We start from the raw sequence: 332 nt of genomic DNA on the forward strand, positions 1-332 counted from the left end.
TTAGAAATCTAGGGCTTATTTTTTTAAGTCAAGAAATAGGCCGTATCTATGTACACGAAAGCTTTACTGCCCAAAAGTTTGAGAATGAAACAACACTAATATTTCAAACAACTGGAATTTTTGGACTTTTTCATACTCTTTGAAGAACGGGGGGAGGGAGAGAAGGGTGGCACAAGAAAGGTTCTTGTTCACCCAAAGGAAGAACTAAGTCTTGGTTCTGCTGGATTGTTTTTCATGGACATGGATTCTTATTTAATATTACTTTTGGTACTAATTATTTTAATTGCTCTTTATAGAGAGAGTTAAAATTTCCTGTATTGTTTTCTTTAATG

Source organism: Ailuropoda melanoleuca, chromosome 2 (genome assembly GCF_002007445.2).
Source record: "Ailuropoda melanoleuca isolate Jingjing chromosome 2, ASM200744v2, whole genome shotgun sequence".
Classification (NCBI taxonomy): domain Eukaryota; kingdom Metazoa; phylum Chordata; class Mammalia; order Carnivora; family Ursidae; genus Ailuropoda; species Ailuropoda melanoleuca.